Below are 27,065 nucleotides of genomic sequence, written 5' to 3'. Positions count from 1 at the left end.
AATCATAAGTGACATGATATGGCCATCATCTTGTGTTTTCGATCTCCATCTTCAAAGCACCTTCATGATCTCCATTGTCACTGGCATGACACCATGATCTACATCATCGTGTCGCCATCGGGGTTTTCACGCCAACCATGCTTCTACAACTATTGCTACCGCTTAGCGATAAAGTAAAGCATTACATAGCGCTTAATGATTGACACATAGATCATACAATAATTAAACACAACTCTATGGCTCCTGCTGGTTGTCGTATTCATCGACATGCAAGTCATGATAATCTATACAAAACATGATCATCTCATACATCAAATATATCTCATCATGTCTTTGGCCATATCATATCACAACATACACTACAAAAACAAGTTAGACGTCCTCTACTTTGTTGTTGCCTGTTTTACGTGGCTGCTATGGGTAACTAGTAAGAACCGTTCTTACCTATGCAAAGCCACAACAATGATATTCAAGTTGCTATTTAACCTTCTACAAGGACCGCCTTTGTCGAATCCGATTAAACAAAGGTGCGAGAGTCAGACACACGCCAGACATCTTTATGCAACAAGTTGCATGTCAGTCGATGGAACAGGCCTCATGTACATGGACATGTAAAGTTGGTCCGGGCCGCTTCATCCCACAATACCGCTGAATCAAAAAAAGACTAAGGAAGGAAGCAATCTGAATATCAACGCCCACAAACTCCTTTGTGTTCTACTCAAGATGTCGTCTACGCATAGACCTAGCTCATGATGCCACTGTTGGGCAACATTGCATGGGAAACAAAAATTTTCCTACGCTCACCAAGATCAATCTAGGAGATGCACATCTACGAGAGGAGAGATTGAATCTACATGCCCTTGTAGATCACTAAGCGGAAGCTTTAAGAAACACAGTTGATGTAGTCGAACGTCTTCACGATCCAATTACGATCCGTCCACGAACTCCCGATCAAGTGTCAAACGGACGACACCTCTGAGTTTAGCACATGTGCGCTCGGCGGTGTCCTCTCCTTCTTGATCCAGCAAGCAAGAGAGAGGGGGTAGATGATATCGGGACCAACACGACGGTATGGTGGTGGTGGTGGCAGCGGAATTCCGGCAGGGCTTCGCCAAACGCATACCGGTGAAACGTGGGAGGACTTGGGAGAGGTAACGGGCAAGGGTCCAAGGGTTGTCTGCCCCCAACGCCTCCCCACCTTTATATAGGCGTGGAGGGGGCTGGTGGCTTGCCCTCCAAGGCCCTAGGGTCGTTGGCCAAAGGGGGAGGAAGGAAATCCCTCCTTTCCTTCCCCACCGATCGTTATCCCCCTTCTTAGGGATCCTGATCTTATCCCTTTGGGATATGATACTATTCCTTTTAAGGGAGGATCTTGGTGCGCCTAGACCAGGGTTTTGGTGACTTTACCCACTGCCCATGTTCATGTGGGTCCCCCATGCAGGTGGGCCCCACTTCGGAACCTTCTAGAACCTTTCCGGTACAATACTGAAAAAACTCAAACTTTTTCTGGAACCCCGATAACAACTTTCAATATAGGAATATTTACCTCCGGACTATTCCGGAGCTCCTCGTGATGTCCCGGATCCCATCCGGGACTCTGAACAACCTTCAGACTTTCCACTATTAATATCTCAATACTACCCTAGCACTACCGAACGTTAAGCATGCGACCCTACGGGTTCGGGAATATGCAGACATGATCGGGACTCCTCTCCGGTCAATAACCAATAGTGGGACCTGGATGCCCATATTGGTTCCTACATATTCAACGAAGATCTTTATCGGTTGAACCACGATGTCAAGGATTTAGTCAATCATGTATGCAATTCCCTTTCTCCGGCGATATGTTACTTGTCCGAGATTCAATTGTCGGTATCTCCATACCTAGTTCAATCTCGTTATCGGCAAGTCTCTTTACTTGTTTCGTAATACAAGATCCCATGGCTAACTCTTTAGTCACATTGCTTGCAAGCTCATTGTGATGTTGTATTACCGATTGGGCCCTGAGATACCTCTCCGTCATACGGAGTGAAAAATCTCAGTCTTGATCCATGCCAACTCAACAGACACCCTCGGAGATACCTGTAGCGCATCTTTATAGTCACCCAATTACGTTGTGATGTTTTATACATACGAGGTACTCCTCCGGTGTCAGTGAGTTGCATGATCTCATGGTCATAGGAACAGATACTTGACATGTAGAAAGCGATAGCAATAAACTTGATACGGTCATATGCTACACTTATAGTTTGGGTCTTGTCCATCACATCATTCTCCTAATGATGTGATCCCGTTATCAAATGACAACTCATGTCTATGACTAGGAAACCATAGCCATCTTTGATCAATGAGCTAGTCCGGTAGAGGCTCACTAGGGACATGTTGTTGTCTATGTATCCACACATGTATTTGAGTTTCTAGTCAATACAATTATAGCATGGATAAAAAACTACTACCGTGAACAAGGAAATATAATAAAAACCACTTTATTATTGCCTCTAGGGCATATTTGCAACATGGGACATATGCCTACTCTATTTTAGTACTCTATTATCCAACATCGTGCGCCAACTACAACATCATATTTAGATAGAACATACTCCTCCTATAATAAGACATTACAAACAACTGGATACAGCTACATCTGAATTAAACGGTAGGACTGAACTTAAAACATACAACATAAAACGAGATGAAGTCATCATCGTCATCCTCCGTCGATGCAGAACTCTTGCCCTTCGACGATGAAGAACTCTTGCCCTTCGATGATGCATAACTCTTGTCCTTCGACGATGTGGTACTCTTGGCCTTGGTGCTCGGCATGAAGATATCATCTTCATCCTCGCAGTCGGCAGTCCACAAAAAAGTATGTTCTGCTGCAACCTTTAGATATTTTCACTCTTAGATTGTTGCTTCATCCATCTTCCATGCAAGCTGGGAAGTTCTTTCCATATCTCCTGAAAGGTCATGGAAGGCCACCCGCAACTACTTAATGCGTGAGCCAGCTCATTCAGTAGTGTGTCACTACTGATGAGTTCATCCCACGGAACTAATCTGTTGCTAACCTGAAATCGGTGGCTAATCGCAGAAGACATTTGGACATATCAGGGTGAAAACTACGATCAAAAGGATATCCGGATGCTTACCCACCTTAGTGTCTAGGGTGTTTTATAGGCTGAGAAGACAAAAATAGGCGGGAACTCGAAAGTGGGGCAATATGGCGGGAAATATAGGCGGGAACTAGAAAGCGAAAAAATGTGGCGGGAACTAGAAAGCGGGAAAACTATGACGGGAACTAGAAAACGGGAAAATATGGCGGGAGATACTGGCGGGAAACATATGGAGAAAAATGGGTGCATGCACCTATCGGCTTAGGGGAAGCCAATTAGACCTAATCAGCCTACAGGAAGACAATTAGTTCCTGTCATCCACTAGGTAGCCGACAAGATCTACAACCAGCGGCCGATAGGGCTGTCAGCAACCCCTTGGCCGACAAGAGGCCAATCGACCACCCTGTAGCCGACAGAGTGCCAATCGGCTTTCTCCTAGACGACTGGATCTAGTCGGCGTAATATTTCCAAATTATGACAGCCCGCCCACCCCCACCCCCTCCACGGCGATCTCCACCACCTCCGGCGATCTCCACCCCTAGCCACCAAATTATAGTTTCCCTCCATTAGATCTCTCCGGTGTCTTGAGATCTACTCGTTCATACCCATCTTTCATGGGTTCCAATAATGGTTCCACCCTTGGCTTGGACTTCTCCAAGGGTTTGGTTTTTGCTGAGAAGGTTTTTCAATCTACGGGCTTTTCGGTGCATCCCATGGAGGACTCGGAGATCTTTACCATGGTGGTCTCGTTTGGACGTCATTCCTTCCATTTGAATGAAGATTCGGTGGCGGCAGCTCTTGAGGCAGCAATTGGCGGCTCGGGTATCGATCTTATGGTTTTCTTGATCAAGGATAAGGTATTTGGCTTTCAGGTATCTTGCAAGGCAGTTGCCATGATCATTATTAGTCTTCGATCTTTTACTTGTGATCATTTCAAATGTTACTTTCATCTTTGGAGTAACGGGGGCCCAAATTGGAATCGGGAGTTTAAGATCTGGAATTTGGAATGTGATGCTGAGTGGATCCTTGTTAGTCCTTCTAAGCGGCGTGCAGCTCTTGGGGTTCTAGCCATGCATTCTAGGCCATCAAAATCTTCATTCAAATCCTCAAATCCTGTTGGCAAGAAATTATCATTTGCGGTCTTTCAAAATTATAATGCTTGTTGAGCTTATCGGTATCCGGCTACAGAAAATTGTATTCAAACTACTGAAGACGCTGGTTACTCTATCCCGCCACATGAGAGAGTTGTCATCCATCCCGCACCGCCGGTGAGCCTCCGGTGGACGTCGACGAGGCCGTCTATCTCGTTTGGTACGGTTCAAGATCTCCTGCCGTTATCTGATCGCTCGCCGTCTATCTCGGGCGGGAATTCGGGTACTTTGAATGTGGACGTGTCAACATGTGCCATGGGCCATGGGCTGCTCTCCGTTGGGCCTGACAGGGCTGACCCGGCTTCTTCTGCGGATAATTTGGATATTCCTTCTTCTCAGCAAGCCAGGGATGATTTTGAGGATTTAATTTCTAATATGGTTGATGAGGTTCTCACGTGTCAAAAGTGTTTGAGGAAGGGACACTTTGCAGCCTCCTGCACGTCCAAGTTGTGGTGCATCTCATGCCTTAAGTCGGGTCACACCAGGAAGGATTGCAACAAATTTGCACAGGTTTTGGGGCTTGTTTGGCAACCCAAATCCACTAACGCTACGACTTCCGAGGCGCGCTGCGAGAATATCTCTCTGACAACGCTTTTACCAAACTTGGACCTCCCTTCCACTTCGGCATTAACTCCCTCGTCCAGTTCCATCAGCCCTGGACCCAAGACTCCCTCTGCCTCGCCGCCTGAAACCCCTCCTCCGCCGTTGCACTCGCCGTCGTTCGAGGCCGAGCCCTCGGTTCCGATGGCGAACTTTCATCTGGATCCTCAGCTTTACGTCCCCGCGGGCCACCATGTCATCGACGGTGGTGAAGATCGCCTTCCAAGAACCTTCATTTCGCCGCATACCCCAATTGTGCGCCGCCATGAGGAGTTTATGCTTGCTGAGGTAATGCCTATCCCCCAGCCAGATGAGATAGGTGCTGCTAGAGAGGCTGTAGTTCAGTGGTTGCAAGAGCATGGAGTTTTAGTCAGATCGGCTCAGCCATGGATTCGCTCTGTGGGGCTTTTTGAGCTTCATGATGCTGCTGTACGTTTCCACCTGCTGCAGCTCCCGCCGCAGCCACTGGGCAATGATCGCTTTGTGCGTTTTATGAAGCATGACGAGGGAGAAAATTTCCGCGGCATTCAGGGTTTCCGTCAGGGCCTTCTCATGTTCCTGGGCATTCCTTTGGATCTTCGCAATACAGAGTGTATCAGGGCTGCTGTCAACACTTTTGGCAAGTTTCATCATTGGGTTAGCGAGGATCCTTACTTGGTCAGGTCTTTGGTGTTTGCTTCCTTCCCTGAAGACATTCTGGTGCCACGCGATGTGGTGTTTATGGATTTTGCACCCTATGGAGGTGCAAGAGTTTCTTGGACTGCTCCCCTATATATTTTGGGGGCAAACTTTGCCGAGCAGATGCCTCAAGATGAGGACTGGATGCCCATCAATGGCAATCCGCACCCGGTGCCTGGTGTTCCATTCCCTGAGATGCCCCCTTTCAACTTACCTGCTTTTCCTGCTTTGGGATGGAATGCAGTGCCACCAGCACCTGTGGTCAATGAGATAGCTGATGATAACTGGGGGAACTAGGATGACAATGTAGCCCCTGATCTTGTGCAGGACCAGGAGTCCATGGTGGTTGATTTATCTGCACAGCCAAGCTCTGCTACTGACGCCCATGTGCCACCTGTCGTAGTTCTTGATGATGAGCAGCCTGAGGCCCCTGTTACTCCTCCATTCAATGAGGAGTTTGCTCCTGATCATTGGGCCATTGTGGTCTATCAGCCTCCTGTGATTAGGGAGGAATTGGTTATGCTTGCTGTGCCTTATGGGCCTCCTCTACCTCCTGACATGATTTGGAGAAGATCTTTTGAAAGTCTGCTACAAGCTCCTATAGTGTTCTCTGTCCCCAAGCCAGTTCCAATGCAGCCTCTGTCGCCTGTTGTTCTGTCTAAGCGAAGCTGGGATTTCGCTTTCTCTGATCTGGATCTGCCTCGTCTCACTTGGAAGGACCAGGAAGTGGCCAAGCCGGTCGCTAGAGCTTTGTTTGTTGACTCTGCACCTGATCAGGTGGTTCCTCCTGTGTCTGTGGTGACTGCGAGAAGGCCACGACAACCTTTGGCGCCAACACCAATTGTTGATACGGCCGTCAGACGTTGCACTAGGAGTTCTGTCAAGCGGGATGGTTTCAAGCCCGTTTTTCATGAGCTTGCTATACAGCCCAAGAAGAAGAAGCCCAGAGCGAAGCCCTTCACGGCCCATGAGTCTGAAGAGCAGGCTTCTGAAGAAATCCCCCCGGCGACTCCGATTGCGCGGCTTCAGGAAATAGGAAGAGAGTTGGAAATTGATGCCACTCTCCTCTCTGTGGATGCACTTATGGTGGACCCACCTGCTTCTGCCTCCATTGATCCTGATGTTTAACCTGCTCCTGGACTTTTGGGTGTGGCAGGCCCCTAAGTTTGTCGCTCTTATGTTTCATGTATGCCAGTTATGTCATAAACTCTCTTATGTCTGTGTGGTGGGTCAGACTTTGTTTTGTTATTTTGGACATGTGACATTGTGTGTCATATGGGTTATGCTGCCTAGTATATGTCTTAATGAGTAATTCATGTAGAAACTGGAATGTGTTGTGCTGGAATGTTAGAGGTTTGAACTCTGAAGCTAGGCAGCGAGCTGTCAGACAAAAAATTGAGGAATGTCAATGCTCTATAGTCTGCTTGCAGGAAACTAAATGCTCATCTTTCGATTCCAGATCAATCAAAAGTTTCTGCCCTAAGAGATTTGACTCTTTTGCTTGCTCCCCTTCAATAGGGGCTTCTGGTGGTATTCTTGTGGTTTGGAATTCAAATGTTTTTATTGGAAATCTAATTGAAGTTCAGCAATTTGCTGTTGTGATTAAGTTTACCTCCAGGCAGAATAATGAAAGTTGGACCTTGGTTGTTGTATATGGTCCCTGTCAGGGGGAAGCAAGGGACAATTTTATAAACTGGCTATATAATCTCTATATCCCTATTGATGAGCACTGGTTATTGCTTGGTGACTTCAATTTCCTTAGGTCAGTGGACAATAGAAACTTACCTGGTGGGGACATAAATGATATGTTCATCTTCAATGAGGTTATTGGACATTTGGGACTTATTGAATTGCCAATTAAAGGTAGGTCATACACTTGGTCTAATATGCAGGACATCCCTCTTCTGGAGCAGTTAGACTGGTTCTTCACCTCAGTAGATTGGATCACTGACTATCCGATGACTGAAGTATTGCCTCTGGCCAGGACTGCCTCTGACCATATCCCTTGTTTAGTATCAATCAAGACAACCATACCTAAATCAAATCTCTTTAGATTTGAAAACTATTGGTTGGAACTAGAGGGCTTTATGGAGTGTGTGGAATCATCTTGGCTAACCTCATCTAGGAAGACTCACATTACTGCTAAGATTGCTGACAAGTTTAAGCATCTAAGAATGTGCCTTAAGAGATGGCAAATGAATGTTTCCAAGCTAAAATTGTTGATTAGCAAGTGTAATCATGTGGTCTTCCTTTTAGATGAGTTGGAGGAATGGAGGCCCTTGTTTAGACAGGAGTTCAATTTCAGGAAAATTGTGAAGGCTCATTTGGAAAAGCTTTTGCACCTGCACTGCATGTACTGGAAAAAGAGATGCACTATCAGGTACATTAAGGTTGGGGGTGAAAACACCAAGTTTTTTCATGCCATGGCCACTGAGAGGCACAGGAGAAATTCAATTGCTAGTCTTAAATTACCTGATGGTTCTGTGGTCTCTGACCATGATCAAATGGCTGGAATTATTCGGAGCTGTTTCAAGAACAGAATGGGCACTTCTAGAGGGATTGCAATGGATTTTGATTTAGCATCTTTAATAATTCCAGTGGATGGCCTGGATTTGCTTACTAAGCCTTTTGAAAAAGAGGAAATGGATGATGTGGTCAAACACATGCCTGTGGATAAAGCACCTGGACCTGATGGATTTAATGGTCTATTTTTCAAGAGGTGCTGGCACATCATATCAGCTGATTTCTATGATCTGGCTCATGCTTTTCATGAGGGGACTGCGGTACTGGACAACATTAATAGCTCTTTCATTACTCTGATACCCAAGAAACTATCACCGGAGGAAGTGGGGGATTATAGGCCTATTTCTCTAACAAACATGGGTCTGAAGTTCCTTTCTAAGATGGCTGCCAATAGGTTTCAGAGGATAATTATGAAATGCATTCATAAGAATCAGTATGGTTTCATTAAGAGCAGAACAATTCAGGATTGCATTGGTTGGACCTTTGAGTATCTGCATCAATGCCATCAGTCAAAGAGGCCAATTGTGATCCTCAAATTGGACTTTGAGAAGGCTTTTGACTCTGTTGAGCATGAAGCTATCTTCCAAATTCTAAGGCACAAAGGTTTTAATGAAAAGTGGATACTATGGATGAAGCAGTTACTTGCCACTGGTACTTCTTCTGTCCTTTTGAATGGTGTGCTTGGGAGGAAGTTTGTTTGCAAAAAAGGAGTTAGACAGGGGGACCCTGTTTCTCCTCTTCTCTTTGTAATAGCTGCTGATCTTCTGCAAACAGTGATCAATGATTTGTTCAGCAAGGGGATCCTAAAGTTACCTATTCCCTGCCATGATCAAGACTACCCTATCATTCAATATGTCGATGACACTCTGATCATCCTCCCTGCTGACAGGCAACAACTTCTAGCACTGAAGGATATGCTGTTGGTGTTCTCTCAGTCCACAGGCCTTGATGTCAACTACCATAAATCTTTTATCATTCCTATAAATGTTGAAAATGCAGTCATGACTGAGCTTGCTTCTGCTTTTGGATGCCAAATTGGAAAGATGCCTTTTACTTACCTTGGTCTGCCTGTGGGTACTACAAGGCCAAAGATGGTGGACTTTATGCCTCTTGTGGATTGTATGGAGAGGAGAATGACTGCCAGCTCCTCCTTCCTTAATCAAGGTGAGAGGCTGCAGTTCTTAAATTCTGCCTTGTCTTCCATGCCAATCTTCTTTATGGGCAGCCTGGCTGTTCCTGCTGGAATCCTAAGGCAGTTGGAAAGAATTCAAAGGCAATGTCTATGGAGAAAAAATAGGGAGGAGCCTGCTCCATCTCTTGCTGCTTGGGATTTGATTTGTAGACCAAAAAACAAGGGTGGTCTTGGTATTTTGAACCTGGGTGTTCAAAATGTGGCTTTGCTTCTCAAGCATGCTAGTAACTTTCTCAACGGGAAAGATCTACCTTGGGTGTCCTTAATTTGGGACTCATATTATCATGATGGCATGCCCCAGGGAACAACTTCTTGTGGCTCTTTTTGGTGGAAGGATATTTGTAAGATCTTGCAGAATTTTAGGGACTGCTCCTGGGTGCAGGTCAATGCTGGGGACACTGCTCTCTTTTGGTCTGATAACTGGAATCTTGGCAATGAAGTTTCTAGCTTGCAGTCTAGATTCCCAAGATTATTCTCTTTTGCCAAGGATCCATGGATTTCTGTTAAGGCCATCTTCGATTCAATTGACTTGTACCAACACTTTCACCTACCTTTGTCTGCTCAAGCTTTTGATGAGCTAAACTTGATAAGAAGTATGTTGGTCTCCCATACAAGAGATGACGCTTGTAAGGATTTATGGTTCTGGCAGGGCTCCTCAAAGGTTTACAAACCTAAGCTGTTCTATGGTCATGTTTTTCAGAATGAAACGTTTAACCACTTGCTGTGCTGGATCTGGAAATCCTCTTGCACTATTAAGATCAAGGTTTTTGCATGGATGCTCATCATGGATAGACTCAACACTAAGGATATGGTTGATAGAAGGCACTGGCACATGGATGATGGTGTTACTTGCAGGCTATGCCCCCTTCAAGCGAGAGAAACCAGAGACCATCTCTTCTTCAACTGCAATTTCAGTGTCAGAGTTTGGAATTATTTGCAGATCGATTGGTCGGCTGGAACTTCAATGTCTGACCTAGTCATCCAGGCAAGGAGAAGTTTTGATAAGCCCTTTTTCAATGAAGTAGTATTTATTGCCTGCTGGAATATCTGGATAATCAGAAATGCCACAGTGTTCAGAGGTGAGAGGGCAAGTTTCAACAAATGGAGAGGAGCTTTCAAGCATGATATTACTCTGATGCAGCATCGAATCAAATCTGGATACAAGGATGAGTTACTCAAGTGGATCTCTTTCTTGCCACCTTAAGTTTTCGCCTTTTATTTTCTTTTTCTTTTGTTTTTCTCCTCTCCTTTCGGTTACCTCTTGTAATCATGCTGTTGTAACTGTTGTCTGGCTTTAATAAAGTTTTGATATGCTGTGGGGTTTTCCCCACAGTTCACAATCAAAAAAATTAATAAAAAAAGTGTATTATTTTAAAAAGTAGCTCGAGGAGAGGGGGATGCAGTGGAGTGGATATGTGGCTGGGAGTGGGCGGTGTGGTTGGCATATAAGATATGAAAGGAGATAGAGAGCATTCGTGACCACGGGACGATTTTAGGAATGATATCCTCGCTGATGTGGCCGATCGCCTTGCTTCAAGATTCGTACCACAATTCAACAGTCCTTACAATGTTAGAGCAACTCCAACACAGGTATCGATTTCGTCCGCCGCCGTCTGTTTGGGTCGCCGCGGACAAATGTGCTGGCCCAACATGCTGGCGCATTCCCAAAATGCGTCCGCTTCGCGTCTGTGCGGACCCATTTGCGGCTGAAATGCGTCGGCGCGGACGCGCCCCGCACCCTCTCGGTGTCCGCCGTGTCCCCACCTAGCGGACATCCAGCTACCGCGGTCGTCTTTATTAATGACGACCGCCCAATATGGGCCCACGCGTCAGCAACGTCGGTCGGCTTTTTTAATCTGAGCGTGTGGTGGGGGACCGTCCTCATCCGCTTCCGGAGGCCCCCGTCCCCATCTCACCACCCCACTTTGCTCCCTCGTCGGCGACAACACCTAGCCACCGCTATGAGCTTCTTCTCCGGCAAGGGCAAGGGAAGTCCCCGCCACCCCTTCCCCCGCCGGCGTCTTCTTGTTGGGCGCGGCAGCGCATCAATGTGCCAGTGCGCCAGGCGAAGTGGCACTGGGAGCACCGCGTCCCCTCCCCTACCCCGACGTGATGCTGCCACACGACTGGCACAGGCGCACAATGGAGGAGGTTCCCAGTACCGGCGGCGGCACCACATTCGGCACGGGCGCACGCGGAGGAGGTTCGACGCCGGCGGCAACTGCTGACGCCGGAGCAGCATCGTGACCCCGCCTACGTGTTCGACTCTCCCACTTGGGAGCACTGGTTCGCGTTCGAGCATGAGGAGGCTAGGAGGCGCGGTGTCCGCGATGTGCGACATGGCTCCCTGCCGTCGGCCCTCGTCGAGCGTGACGAGGACCATGAGGCGGAGGCCGCCTACTAGGTGACGCTGGCGGCAGTCCTCCGTGAAAACGAGGAGGAGGAGCGGCGCAAGGGGGAGGAGGAGGCTTACCAGGCGCGCATTGCGGAGGCCGTGGCACTCTCCGTGGCCGGCGACTGGGTCGTGCCGCCTTTGAGGGCGTTGTCCCCCGTCAAGGCCGAGCTGACGCCGCCCCCCATCGAGCGCTACTCATGAATCGGGGTGGTGCGCGAGTGGGTCAGCGTGCCACCGGTCTGGTTGGGGAGACCCCTGCGTCGGAGCAGACGTACCTCGAGCAATGGCGGCAGCAAAGGCTAGCCGAGGAGCGTCGTGAGGGTGAGTACCTCGAGCAGCTGGAGCGCGACGCGAAGGAGGAGCGCCGCGAGGCGGAGGAGGAGGTATGTCTTGCCCGCGGTGGACCAGCCCAGCCGGCGGTGGACGATGTCCTTGTCGACGACGTTCCCGTGGGCTGACCCGACGCCGACGCTCATCGACCCCACCGGCCCCAACCATGACGACGAGGACGCTTAGGGCAACGCGCCTCCTAGTAGTTTGTAGTTTTATTTAATGCTCGCCGACCTTTGTGGCCGACATTAATGTTTAATTAACGTTTTTAATTTTTAAAATGTTTGCGGGAATGTTTTTCTTTTCGTGTCGGCTTAAAAATGGGTCGGGCCAGTGATGGCCGCAAGCGCTGACCCCAACACAAAAGTGGACATGGATGTCCGTGTCCGTCATACCCAAATAAACAAAAGGCGGGTAAAAGCGCCATCCATTTGGGTCAGCGTGTTGGGTTGCTGTTAGGGCTCAAACTTCAAAAATCTGATGATTTGTTTCTTTACCATTTTCTAAAAATAAAAAAAATGAAAAAAGCTAGTGAGCACGTTGATTGTGTAAACACGGCAGATAATTCTGCGGACCACGTTCTCATCCACGGCACCGCCTGTTCCACGCGTTCGTCGCGGCTCGCACTCGCGGACACGGTCAGCAATCAACGGCAGCCACACACGGCATCTCACGTCACATGGCCCGTCGCAGCCCCCGAGCAGGAAATTTCGCGTTCCGTCGGTGCGATCCACGTCCCAACCCGATGCTTTGCCGACCTGCCAGCCGCCCCACCCGAACCGAACCAAGGCCCGGTCTCACCAGCTCCACTCCCTTGCCTAACACGCGGCCAGGCACGCCAGCGAGGCGAAGCCGTGTCCGGTCCGGTAAGGACCCGGTTGGCTCCCCCTCCCGCACCGCCTCTGCGCCGGCTACAAAAGGCGCCCCAGGTGCGCCCCCTGCACCCCGCGCTCTGCCCTCCTCTCTTCTCCTCTGGAGCTTTCGTTCCGGTCGCGCCTCCGCCCTCCATCGCCCGAGCCGCCTCCTCGCGTCTCCGCGACCGTCTCCTCCCCCTTGTCCATCAATTCCCGATTCGTTTCGAATCGCGTCTGATTTGATTTCGTTCACTCGCCGTTGCTGTTGCCTTGCTGTGCTCGCAGGGTGCTCGAGTCCGGCCCGTCTCCTCCGCCTCCGTGCGAGCCCGGGAAGTGATCGATCGGGGATTCATTCATTTGGTTTGCGATCTGTCTCAGAATCTATTTGGTGCGCACACTTCTGTTCGTTGCAACTGTGGATCCCGTGATCCTCGTTGTATTCGCATCCGCCAGTGTTGGTCGCAGGATCGTGCCTGGTTTTTGGAATTGGAGCTCTGATTGTGGAGCCGGATGCCGAGGCAAGGTCAGTTTCCCGTGCTCGCTCAGATCGCTTCCTTGGTTCTGTCACCTGCGTTCGTCCGTGATATATTCCAGCTTTCAAATCAAATGGATATGGCCCGTGTGATCCGCTGATTCCCCGAGCGCTGTGGCTTTTTTCCTATCATCCGTTAGTTCGAGCCATCGAGGTGTATTAATTCGAGGCCCTCGTAGAAGAGCCTTGTTGTACAGGCTGATCTCGGTTTTGGTATCTTGTGCTCTCACCCTAGATGCAGAGGAAGCCAGAGGGCGCGCTAGTTCTGCGGAGGTGGAGGTTTGATCTCTTTTCATGGTTATTTTGATTCAGCGGTTATTCTGATTGGTTACGGTTCAGCGGTTATTGTCCTGATATGGTCAGATCTTCTCGGGTGATGAAGCTTAGGATCTCTTACCAACCTGAACCTGCAATCCGCGTTTGGATAATATAAATAAATCCCTCCCAATTTTAGTTTCTTGGTCTGCACACTAGTCAACGGCAATTCTGATCTGAATTCTTTGCTTCTCCAGAAATTATAAATTGGATTACATGGCATAGCGGGAGCAACATCTGCGTTTGGATGATTAATTACCCCCTCTATTTAATTCCTTAATCTACACAGTTCAATCTTAGTCAGTTCTGATTTAGATTGAAATCTCATTTAGATTTGTTGATGGTTGTCCAGAAATTGGGATTATACGCCTTACTGGGAGCAACTTGTCATTCTTCCTCACCTGTGTTTGGATGATCATTCCCTCTCTGTTCATTTCTTTTCTCCACAGTTCAATTAGTCTCCACACAATTCTGATTTGGATTTGTTGCTGGTACTCCAGAAATTGGAATTATATGGCTTAGCGGGTGGTCCTCTTTTCCCTCGGCGTGGCGGTTCCTTTTCTGTGGCCCAACATTTTTCTCAATAATATAATTAAAACATACCATACAATTTTCTCTGCCTTAGTTTGTCAATTCTCAGCTCTTGCAGATATCATCTTGGAAGGGATATAAATGGAACCGGTGCTGTCTACCTGACCTTCCCAGACAAGACTTTCTTATAACTTTTACCTCCTCATTTGAAGCATGCTTTAGCTGAGCCTTAGTTTCCCCCTAATTTACAGAGAAGTATCTTGCTCGTTGCCGGTTTGACGAGTTGCAGTTTTGACAAACGCAAAGTCTAACCTGATGTTGAGTTGAATCTGTTTGCAGTTTTTCTAAATCTAATCAATTCATTATTAATTGGATGACCTTTAAGATCTCTCATCAGGCAATATTTTGAATTCAGATTCATCTGCAAAGGTGCAAGAGTGGAGCTTCAAACTAATGGCACATCCTACAACAGAAGAAGACTCTGCTCCATTTTTAACTCCTGCCTCTTAATTTTTATTCACATAGCTACTTGTTCATGCATTTGATTTAGGCTTTTTTGCTTCTGCACCCCTGTGATTGCAGATTTATTTTAGCCCAGCGCGTGTTGGTACTTGGTAGTGAGTCGAAATCTGTTAAAATTGGTTGGTTTGCAATCTATCTCTATGCGGTTCAATTCGTTATCTGTACTCTTATCCTGTCGACTGCAGGACATATTTAGGAAGTTTGGGCTTATGGGCAAATCTCTGTACAGTGAGTCAGGTCAGTGTTCTCTCAACGGTCTGTTTGGTTTAGTTGTTCCTCCACACATTGGTTGCAGGATTGGATATGGAACGTGGTGTTATATGTTGAAGGGGATTTGAGCAGGTCAGGTTTGAATGGCTATCGCCTGTGTGGTCTTCTGGTTCTCATCACATGTTTCTTCATTATCAGCTAATATGAGGTGGATTAGAGAGGTCCTGGTGGATTCTTATTGTAGCAGCTGATCGCACTTTTGGTCTGTGTTTGTGCTCCTTTGCTTGCAGCAGATGCAGGAGTGTAGTAGTTCTGCACAGATGAATAGGGTGGAGATTTGGTTTCTGTTCGTCATTTTGATTGATTGGATAATGAAGCTTTGATCTCTTACTAACCTGGAACTTATGATCTGCGTTTGGATAATATATATTCGGTCCCAATTCAGTTTATTTGGTTTGCACAATACAATTTAGCCCTTGGTAGTTCTGATCTGTATTCGTTGTGGTTTTCCAGAAATTAGGGTTAATTGGGTTCTGTTCATCATTTTGATTGATTCGATAATGAAGCTTTGGAACCTGGAACTTGCGATCAGCATTTGGATAATGAATTCCGTCCCGATTAGTTTATTTGGTTTGCATAGTACAATTTAGTCCTGGCAGCTCTGATCTGTATTCGTTTGTGGTTTTTCAGAAATTTGGCTTAGTAAGGTTTAGCAGGAGCAACCTATCTTGCTGATCTGCATTTGGATGATCACGAACCCCTCTATTTAATTCCTTCTCCTCAATTCAATTTTATTCTCCGACAATTCTGATTTGGATCTGTTGCTGGTTGTCCAGAAATTAGGATTACATGGCTTAGTGGGAGCAGTATTGAGCCGGAGTGACCTATCTTCTTGCTGACCTGCGCTTGGATGATCATTACTCTCTCTGTTTAATTTCTTCTCCATAGCTCAATTAGTTGCCCGACAATTCTGATTTAGAATTTCTGCTGGTTCTCCAGAAATTGGAATTATATGGCTTAGCGGGTGACCCTATTTTTCCTCGGCATGGTGGTTCTTTCTGTGGTCCAACATATCCAACCTTTTATCCTCCCTTGATAATTGAACTTTCAAAATGTTATTTTCTTTGCCTTGGTTGGTAATTCTCAGCTCGTGCAGATGCTGACTTGGGGGCGAAATAATTGGAACCAGTGTTGTCTACCTGACTTTCCGGCCAAGACAGGCTTACTTACCCTTTACCTCAACATTTGATGCATGCTTTAGCTGAGCCTAGTTTTCCTCTTGTAACTTATAGAAAGGTATCTTCCTCGTTGCAGATCGTACTTGATGAACTCGTCCAACCTGATGCCGACTTGAATCTGTTTGCAGTTCTTCTAAATCAACTATTTTCTCAATTCATCAGAACTTAGTCAACCTTTAAAATTATCTTACCAGACAATATTTTGAATTCAGATTTATCTGCCAAGGTTCAACAATGGAGATTCAAACTAATGGAACATCTTACAGTGAAAAAGGCTGCTCCAGTTTTAACTCACCTCTTATTTTTGTTTCACGTAGCTACTTGTTCATGTCTTTGATTTAGGTTTTTCCTTCTACCCTCCATTTGGTTGCAGATTAATCCCAAACCATGCTGGTAGTGAGTCGGAATCTGTTAAAATCGTTTGGTTTGTACTCTTGATTCCTGTGCTGGTCTTCTGCGTGTATCAGTTGCAGGATATATTTAGGAAGTCTGAGCCTATGTGCAGGATATTTGGATATGTTCGTGGTTCTCCAGAAATTGGAATTATATGGCTTAGCGGGAGCGACGCATCTTGCTGCTCTGCATTTGGATAATTATCACTCCCTCTGTTTTACTCTTTCGTCTCCACTGTTCTGTTTTGGTTCTCCACAATTCTGATTTAAACTATATCTTGGTGGCTCTCCAGAAATTGGAATGATATGGCTTAGTAGGCGGTCCTATTTTTCCTCGGCATGGTGGTTCCTTCTGTGGCTAAAACTTTTTCAACCTTTTTTACTCTAATTGAACTCTAGACATTAGGTTCTCTTTGCCTTGGTAATTATCAGCTCTTGCAGATACTGACTTGGAAAGGATATAACTTCAGTTTGGAACTGGCGTTGTTGTCCTCCATCATCCATACCTGACCCTAGACAGGCTTTACTTGTTCCCACTCATCATTCATGCTTTTGCTATTTATAAGCAGCATTTCCCCTAACAATTTTTTTATAGAAACGGTCTCTTGCTCGCTGCAGGATGTAGTTGACGAACTCCTGTCCAGCCTGACGATGAATCCGTCTACTGATCTTCTAAATCTACTAGTGTCGTTTCAATTCATTGTAACTTATACATAACCTATAACTTATCTTACTAGACAATATTTTAAATACAGATTCATATGCAGCACGAATATAAGGATAATCCAGAGCTTTCAACTAATGACACATCCTACAACCGAAAAAGATTCTTACCTTCCTATTTTATTTTTCATCTAGTTACTTGGCCATCTCTCTGATATAGGTTTTTGCCCCTGCCCTTCCTATGGTTGCAGATTTTTCTTTAGCCCAGGCCATGTGGGCAATGACTAGCTCTCCATGCTTGTTATCTGTACTCTTGATCCCTGTGTTCTCTTGGTCTTGTGTGTGGGTTGGCCAAGTAATTGTTATTAGGAGTTTGGGCCCAAACCTTTGCTCTGTACATGGAGGTCAGTGTCTCGTAGACAGTCTGTTTGTTTCATTTGTTATCGCAGTACTGGATCTTGATCTGGTTTGGGAGTGAAGCTCCATGTGGTGTGTGAACGTATGGTGAAGGGGACTCGAGGCAGGTCAGTTTCCCATGCTTGGTCACACTGGTTTACTGGATTCCTCAACTGTGCTTGGTGACGTCAGATTTGAGTGGCTATACATTAAGTTCTTCGATTTATGTTTGTCTAATGGCTGTTTGGGATCTTCGTTTGGAATCTTCCTTCAACCACAAAAACTTACACCTGGACTCCATGCTTGTTTCAACTGATTTACCAGATTTCACTATGGTCTGACTTTCCTTGAAGAAACTTGAAGTATGCTGATTATATTTGGGCCGTTAATTGATTTGCATTGTTGGAGGTTTTATTGCAAGATTGTAGAGTTGGATAGTCAGTTAGCGCGGGGACTTGGTGAAGCAAATGGACTTCCCTGATGGTTTTGACCTCTGATTACTGATCCTGAAGCATAATGATTTGGTCTTTGTGGTAGTTTTCAGTTTGAACTTGCATTCAGTGGCCTCATATCTTTGGTGCAGCTTGGAGTTGGTAGTGTGTGCATCTGATTCTTTCAACTGTCCTGAAGCATCTTACTAGGTTTCTGTTGTGCCATCTTACTGGTTACGGTATATGATAAAAAAAATATTACTGGTTACGGTATCCTCTTCCAACTTGGATGGAATATGATCTCATCTTTTGCTCGAATCAAGAAAATGCTAGAAGTCTTGCAAAATGGAAATATCAGTTCGTACTCAGTCTGTATAGCAGATTATCAAAGTTTGGTTTGGCTATTAATTACCTGGTTACCATACTGTTTCAGGAAGTTTTGTTTTGATATTTGGCTGCTTGTATCTTTCAATTTGCAAATATATCACGTAGTAGGAAGTAAAAGATCGCATGTACATGAGCTCTGAATGCAGTTAAAATGTTAATGCATATTATATATATACACATGAATTGGTTACACTTGGATTTGTTGGTCTACTATTCTACATATATACATGATTGCACTTGGTTTATGTATATTATGTATATACATTCTTTGGGTTCATCTTATGACACAAAATCAACTTTTGGTGTGCACATATTTTTAACTTTGGTGATAAAGAAAGATCCCACCCTCGCACTTGTGTTGGTTTAACAGTAGTGGCCTCCTGTGTAGTAGGGTAATACTGATGACTTGATATGCAGAAAGAGGTTAGGAGTTATTGCTATATATACTATAAACAATGGGGAGTTGGAAGGTTCTGAACTGGAAGCTTGAACAAAATTTTTGCCCTGAACACTCCGCTCATGTCCACTGAATATGATTCTGGTTTGTTGGTACGGAGTTGATTTTCAGAAGTGATGTTCTTCTCATTGGTGCTTCTCCAGTGAGATCTGGATTCTCGGTTTGCTGGGGAACTTCCTACTTTAAAGTGACAACTAGCAAAACAGTGGCTAATTTGATGATTCTTAAACACTTTGGCTAATTTGATGATGAATCCTGCTGATTACTTTCAACATATGGCAGTTTGTTTCGTATTTCATTCATCCTGGATTTGAAGACACAAAGCGCTCACACATCTCTATGGTCCTCCGATGGCTAATTTTATCTCTTATGGCGAACTGCTAATTTGATCTGGATTATGGAATCTTCCATTACATATTCTTATTAAATCTAAAATTTCATGGTGTTCACACATCTTATGGTCCTGTAGTTGCTAATTTGAACTTCTTTTCACCGAACTGCTAATTTGAACTTCTTTTCACCGAACTGCTAATTTGATATGGATTATGGAATCTTCAGTTACATATTCTTATAAATATATAATTTCACAGCGTTCACACATCTTAGGTCCTCTAATGGCTAATTGAGCTTCTTTTCCAGCAATTTGCTAATTTGATCTGGATTCTGAATCTTGAATCGCATGTTCTCTTTAATTACATATATTCTTAGTTTTCGGGCAACTTCCTAGTTTTAAAATAGTTGGCAACTAGCAAAACTACTAATTTGATGATTCCTGCCGATTGCATATTCTTAACTTGGAAATTAGATAAACCCATTCTGTTTCATACAGTCATACTACATAATAAATCCTAGATTTTGAAGACACGGAAGTCTGTTAACACACCTTACGGTCCTCTGACCCTATAATGGCATAGAACTACTAAAGCTTTCTCTGTGCAAAGATTGGAATCACGCTCATCCCACTAGATAAATTAGTTACTCCCATTCAGGTTCTGGAATTTATGGCATTCTTTGTTTGTTCCGCACGGCATGAATATTTATTGCCAATCGTGTGTCATGCCAATGCCGCCTTTGGTTGGTTGCGTGGCTTGTATGCTTAGCTCAATATAATTGTTTGTAGTGTTTGCTGTTTTTTGTGTTTAAGTAGGAGTAGTTTAACACTGCCTTTGCCGGTCCCAAGCCCGGATGAGAAAATGTGGAGGGGACTGCAGTTAGCTCCTCTGTATCCTTTGCATTAGAACTGTCATGGTCTCTTAATATTTTACATTGAGTAGCAGTGAATGAAGCGAGTAGAAGTTGCACAGATTGTCCAGTCGAATACCGAATCGTCACACAATGTGGTGGCAAGCTTTGGAATGCATCCTTTGCTATGAAGAATCTGGGCAAGTGTAATTTTGTAGTCAGTCAGACTCCTCCAGGAACTTGCTGATTCCTAGCTGTACAAGGTCAGTGCTTTACTTACGTTCCCAGAGGGAAGTGAGTGTATAGGAAGCTTTGAATGAAAGGCGGCCTCATGTACCACAATTCTCTAGAACAGATGTACTAGTTCAATTGTTGTGGGTAACTGCTTCCTTAGAAAATGCTGTGATATTGAAGCCGGACCTGCAGTATGCAAGCAAATGGGGATGGTTCACGAGTTCCCTGATAATTTCAGTTTCAGTAAACTGGCAGGTATGGTTTGCATGACTGATCCTTATACTGCACTTGGATGGGCGTGGTTATCATAGCAGTGATTCAGGAGCTGGGAAATACGTACATTATTACTAGTTGAGTTAATGATGTGTACTAAGGTTAGTAGAGGAATTGTGATAATCTGTAGAAGTAAGTTCAGGGTGTGTTGGGAATTGGAACTACAGTACTGGTTGTCCTTGAGCAGAGATGCAGGTATGGTGGTTCATTTTCAGAGTGGAAATTCAAGTCCGACGAAACTGAAGCTTCAACCACTGCAATCCTCAACGGGCGACGGCTATCCTACGGTCAGGTGAAAGACCTCTAGAGACAAAGCTGCCCCCTTCATCACCTCGTGTGTAGTGGTTCATGCCCTTGTTCATTTTAGTTAGACACACCAACAGTCAAGCTTTGCGCCCTAGATGTTGCTGCAGTTTCAGGCTTTCAGCTGTATACAAATTTCCGACCACAGAGTCTGTCTCGTCTTGTTGTAATTTTATCGCGCTGGAATCTTAAATCTTGTAAGCACAGATGTGTCTTTTCTGTTAGTATGTTGTTGAATCATTGGCGAGTAGAACGTCCACATTTGTTTGTCCAGTGGGTGCTGATGTCCTGGAACTTTGGGTTATTCGACGGTGACCTGTTTTTCCTTTTGAATTCGACAGTGACATGTTTTTCCTTTCTAATGAAGCATAGGGCTTTATTCAAGACCTAAATACATCATGGGTCATAAAACTTGCACGTTAACGGTCAGTTTAGTGTATAAACTTATAAAATATATATTTCTGGTCAGCGAACTTGTCCGATAGTTCAAATACGGTGCTTCCTCCCATATCCAGCCGTATTTTGCGCTTACCTGGCGTGCCAGCGTACAGGCGGCCACTGTCAGTGGCTGGTAGCGGCTGCACTGGATTTTTTTTCTACAGAAATTGCCTTGCATTTTTTTCATTGACGCACACAGAGTCCCTCAAATAAAATGAAAAAAAGGAGGGGCTGGTGGTTTAGAAGTTAGAACGCACATCCACTGCTAGTAGGCTCACCCACCCGTACAGCCACCAAACGAATATCATTTCAAGACTGACCGAAAAAATTAAAGGTAAATCTAACCAAATAATAAGAAGCCCGCTGTTTGAACCTGCAAACGAGTGACGACCACAAGGACACATGATGTAAAATAGGGATAAAAGAAATTTATTTTGTCCGTTCTTGTTTAGTTGATTTGTCCAAAAGAATTTACGTACATTCATTCCGCATTATATTTTTTTATCCAAAAAATATAGTTGAATTCAAACATATTTTGTCCAAAAGATTTTTAGATTAAACATATTTGAATTCAAACAAAAATTTAGTTGATTTGTCCAAAAAATTACATGCATTCATACTACACTATATTTCCTGTTATCTAGATTTAAAGATTTAAAATTATTTGAACTCAAACAAAAATTTCATTGATTTGTCCCAAAGAATTTACGTACACTCATTCTGCGCTATATTTTCTTTTATCTCAATATTTATATTTAACATTATTTGAATTTAAAAAATAGTTGATTTCCCCCCAAAAAAAAGGTTACGTACATTCATACGACACTATATTTTCTTTATCTAGATTCTAAATCTAAAATTAATCAAATTCAAACAAAAATTCCATTAATTTGTCCCAAAGAGTTTACGTACATTCATTCGCCGCTATACTTTCTTTCTCTGGATTTTTTATATTTAACATTGTCGAATTCAAACAAAAATTTAGTTGATTTGTCCCAAAGAATTTACGTACATTCATTCCGCGCTATACTTTCTTTCTCTGGATTTTTTATATTTAACATTGTTCGAATTCAAACAAAAATTTAGTTGATTTGTACCAAAGAATTTACGTACATTCATTCTGCGCTAAAATTTCTTTCTATGGATTTTTTATATTTAAAATTATTTAAATTCAAACAAAAATTTAGTTGATTTGTCCCAAAGAATTTACGTACATTCATTTTGCGCTAAACTTTCTTTCTATGGATTTTTTATATTTAACATTATTTAAATTCACACAAAAATTTAGTTGATTTGTCCCAAAAATTTAGTTGATCACGTTTCATGTTTTTCTACTATTATTTATAATGTTTTAGAGTCATATTTCACTTTATGACGCAATTGTAATGTATTTTCTCTCTTATTGTGCAAGATTTCTATGGAGAGGAAAATCGCCGGCAGGCTGGGCCTAAAAAGAGCTACAACAGAGATAACTATTCTCTGGAGCTCCAAATGATCTAAAATTTTACGAAGATTTATTTTGGAATTAATAAAAATACTGAAAGAAGAATCACGAGGAGGGACCCCACCAGAAAGCCACAATCTTAGGTGGGGCGCGCCACCTAAGCTTGTGGACCCAACAGCAGGCCTCCGTGGCCCCCTTCTCTTATATGAAGCCTTTTTCCCAAAAAAAATTAGAAGAATATTTTCGGGACAAAGAGCCACCGTCTCGAGGTGGAACCTGGGCAGGAGCACATTTGCTTTCTGGCGGAGCGATTTCGCCGCAGATACTTCCCTCTAGGAGGGTGAAATCGAAACTATTGGCATCACCAATGCTCATCTCATCATGGGAGGAATCATCTCCATCAACATCTTCACCAGTACCATCTTATCTCAAACCCTAGTTCATCTGTTGTATTCAATCTTTGCCTCCAAATCTTAGATTAATACATTTGAGTTGCTAGTAGTGTTGATTACATCTTGGATTTGATGCTAGTTGGTTTATTTGGTGAAAAAAATATATGTTTAGATCCTCAATCATATATTATACTCCTCTGATATTGAACATGAATATGATTTGTGAGTAGTTCCGTTTGTTCTTGAGGACATAAGAGAAGTCTTGTTATAAGTACATGTGAAGTTGGTATTCGTTCAATATTTAGATGATGCATATGTTGTTATTCCTCTAGGGCGTGTTTGCTTACTCTCATCCCCCGTGCAATAACTGGGTGTTTGTAGACTGCACACATAACTGGGCCTGGCCCGACTGATGCATATAGGGCTCCCGAGCCAGGCTGAGCGGATACGCATGAATCCTCCGTTCCTTGCATGCAGGCACGAGCTGATGCAAACCCCCCCACACCCACCTCCCCAATCCCATCGCGCGTTCAACTTCATGCAGGGGTAACGATTCCCTTCACCACAACTCCCTCGTTTGCGTTTCTGGCTCATTCTCGCCCCTGTGCACATCATCGCCAGCCTCCGCCACCATTGCTCCCTGCCACATCTCATCTACTCCATGTGCGAGGCATCTGCCAGATCCAGACCCGAAATCGTTTTTATTACCTGAAGTGTCCCCCGACTTCCTCGGTTTCTCCTCCGCTGGTTCTCCGATTGGCCATCGTTGCCACCTTTTGGTCCTTTGCCTCATCATCTCAATCAAGCCAGGCTCAACCAGGATCCCCCATATGGTGTAGGCAAAGCTGCACAGGCAACCAAACATACCCCTCGTGATGTTGTGTGAACGTCAACTACATGACACTTCACCATGTTTGGGCATAGGGGAAGGCATTGGGGAGTAGTAAGTAGATGATGGGTTGTGAGAGTGAGAGAAACTTAAACCCTAGTTTATGCACTATTCCATAAGGGGCTGATTTGGGTCCATATGTTTCATGCTATTGTTAGATTTATCTTAATTCTCCTTTCGTAGTTGTGAATGTTTGCGAGAGGGGGTAATCATAAGTGGGTTGTTTGTTCAAGTAAGAACAACACCCTAACACCAGTCCACATATCAAATTATCAAAATAGTGAATGTGAATCAACTAAACATGATGAACGTAACTAGATGATCCACGTGTCCTCGAGAACGTTTTGCTCACTATAAGAAGTACCTTCAGCTTGTCCTTTGCTACAAAAAGGATTGGGCCACCTTGCTACACCTTTGTAATTATTGTTACTTGCTACAAATTATCTTGCTACCAAACTACCTATTGCCAGTACTTACAACACTTGCAGAGAATACCTTGTTGAAAACCGCTTATCATTTCCTTGTTGAAAACCGCTTATCATTTCCTTTTGCTCCTCGTTGGATTTGACACTCTTACTTATCGAAAGGACTACGATTGATCCCCCATACTTGTTGGTCATCAGCCTGCAGAAGGATAACCAAATTACAAAATGGCATGATATGGATATGTCACTTAAGTTTCCGTGAGTGGTTAAAGAAACTTGCCATGGTTAATTTGCCCCAAGAATTAAACATATGAAACAAGTATAAAATACCTCCTTTCGAATCTGTTTGCCGGCTGCGACAGCATTCCCTCTCGTCGGCATGAAACCATCAACAGCAGTAGCCAGGGCATTTCGAACAATGATGCAAAAAGATCTGCAAATGAAAAATACATAATAAGAATTTAAGGCAACATTTTTTTTCTGAAAAAAAGAGAGAAAAGAGACCTTGCCAAGCTCTATTTCCACTCATATAAAATAGAAATACAAAAATATGAAAGTGACATTTACGTAATAAACCACCACATATATTAGAATGACAAGAATGTGAACATAGTACTATGGAAATTGATACGATGTAAGTAAGCAAACCACATAGTACATGTTGGCATTGCAAATTTTGCATTTAACCAACTAACTCCTACACACAAAAACATGGCAAAAACAAAAGAAGAAAAACAACTAAAAGAAAATCACACCTATAAGATGACATGGCAAATTTGCACTAGAAAAATAAGTACATGTATGACAACATGGAAAAAATGTGAGTCAATCACCGAAAGCTAGAATTTTTGAAGATAAGAATCTTCTCCATACATAAGAGCATGGAAATGAAGTTATCTAAGGCACATAACTAAACATGAACCATGGAAAAAAAATAGGGAACAAAATTCCTACACACAAAGAAAGAGCATGACAACAAAGTACACAAATCAAACATGTAACTAGATCACATGGCCCAAAAATTGGAAAATGCAGAGAACAAACATGGCAATAGTTACATTTGAACGAAAAATAGGGGACATGAGCATAACAAACACAAGTGTACATCATGCACAACAAAACATGGCAAAAGGTGACCAACCTACAAGGGGCAGCATTGCAATAATAAGTTTACTCAACAAGCAAGAAAGGACAACACAACAAGAGACAAATTGGGATTTGCCCTCAATGAAGGAAAATTTTCCATTGATGCCGAAATGCCCCGGGACTGTCAGCATGACAAAAGGATAATGGGGAGTTGTGGGTGATGTCTGCTAGAACTACGTCGGTATTTCCCTAAAGAGGAAGGGATGATGCAGTATAGAGACAGTAGGTATTTCCCTCAGTGATGAGACCAAGGTTATCGAACCAGTAGGAGAACCTCCTCACACCACGTAAACAACACCTGCAAACAAATAACAAATACCTGCAACCCGACGTGTTAAAGGGGTTGTCAATCCCTTTCGGGTACGGCGTCTCAAGATAGGCAAATAACATGAGGTAAAAGTGGTAGATAGGATAAATAGATCGTGGAACAAATAAATTGCAGAAAGGTATTTTTGTAATTTTGGTTTAATTGATCTGAAAATAAATGCAAAGGAAAATAGATCTCAAAGGCAAATATGATGAAAAGAGACCCAGGGGCCGTAGCTTTCACTAGTGGCTTCTCTTGAGAAAAATAGCAAACGGTGGGAAAACAATTACTGTTGGGCAATTGATAGAACTTCAAATAATTATGACGATATCCAGGCAATGATCATTACATAGGCATCACGTCCAAGATTAGTACACCGACTCCTGCCTGCATCTACTACTATTACTTCACACATCGACCGCTATCCAGCATGCATCTAGTGTATTAGGTTAATGCAAAAATGGAGTAATGCAATAAGAATGATGACATGATGTAGACAAGATCCATTTATCTATTATGAAGATATAGATCCCATCTTGTTATCCTTAGTAGAAACAATACATACGTGTCGGTTCTCCTTCTGTCATTGGGATCAAGCACCATAAGATCGAACCCACTATAAACCCCCTCTTCCCGTTGCAAGATAAATAGATCAAGTTGGCCAAACAAAACCCAAATATCAGAGAAGAAATACGTGGCTATAAGCAATCATGCATATAAGAGATCAAAGAAGACTCAGGTAACTTTCATGGATAAAAACATAGATCTGATCATAAACTCAAAGTTCACCGGATCCCAACAAACACACCGCAAAAAGGCTTACATCATATGGATCTCTGATGTCGCTTGAAGCTACGTCGGTATTTCCCTAAAAAGGAAGGGATGATGCAGCACAACGGCGGTAGGTATTTCCCTCAGATATGAAACCAAGATTATCGAACGAGTAGGAGAACCAAGCCACACAACATAAACAGCCCCTGCACACAAATAACGACACCTCGCAACCCGACGTGTTAAAGGGGTTGTCAATCCCTTTCGGGGTACGACGCCTCAAGATAGGCAAATGACGTGAGGTAAATTTGTAGATAGGATAAATAGATTGCGGAACAAATAAATTGCCGGAAG

The 27,065-nt window shown here is 43.9% G+C and overlaps 1 long non-coding RNA gene across 1 annotated transcript; it reads left to right on the top strand.

Annotated features, from left to right (window-relative positions):
• The first annotated feature begins 12,932 nt into the window (after positions 1-12,932).
• Positions 12,933-21,168, top strand: LOC119348811. Its single transcript, XR_005169124.1, has 2 exons — positions 12,933-13,644; positions 13,729-21,168. It is a non-coding gene; the product is annotated as an uncharacterized LOC119348811 (long non-coding RNA).
• The last annotated feature ends 5,897 nt before the right edge of the window (positions 21,169-27,065 follow it).

The sequence above is a fragment of the Triticum dicoccoides genome, chromosome 1B (assembly GCF_002162155.2).
Source record: "Triticum dicoccoides isolate Atlit2015 ecotype Zavitan chromosome 1B, WEW_v2.0, whole genome shotgun sequence".
NCBI classification, from domain to species: Eukaryota; Viridiplantae; Streptophyta; class Magnoliopsida; order Poales; family Poaceae; genus Triticum; species Triticum dicoccoides.
This window is presented reverse-complemented; position numbering and strand designations above follow the sequence as displayed.